This window comes from Camelina sativa, unplaced genomic scaffold (assembly GCF_000633955.1).
Source record: "Camelina sativa cultivar DH55 unplaced genomic scaffold, Cs unpScaffold00681, whole genome shotgun sequence".
In the NCBI taxonomy this organism is placed as follows: Eukaryota; Viridiplantae; Streptophyta; class Magnoliopsida; order Brassicales; family Brassicaceae; genus Camelina; species Camelina sativa.
The window spans coordinates 1-435 of NW_010921815.1; positions in this window are offsets into that span (position 1 = coordinate 1).

Sequence of the window (435 nt, forward strand, 5' to 3'; positions counted from 1 at the left end):
CAAAAAAGAAGAAAAGAAGAGCTGAAGCTGATAAGGTGAATGACAACTGAGGGTGCAATCCGAAGAAAAAAAGATGGACAGATAGTGATCCTAAATGTGAACAAGGAGAAAATGTAACTAACATGGAGGTAAGGTTTCATTTTCTTTACCGTAATTGATTAACATTTTTTGTCTTCTCTATTATGATATTAATGAACATGTTATTGTAGGATGGTAAGGATGACACGTCAATTTCTTTGGATATTTGGAGGGCGATTGAGAAAATGAATGAGACTATTTCTGACTTGGGCAAAACACTCAACAGTCGAATAGATGTCTTGGAGAGTAAATTTGAAACATGCGTTGAAAAACAAATGACGGTGTTCAAAGAGGAGATGGGTGAGAGGATTAAAGCATTGGAGAAAGAAAGAAAAGAGCCAAAAGAAGCTGATGTAC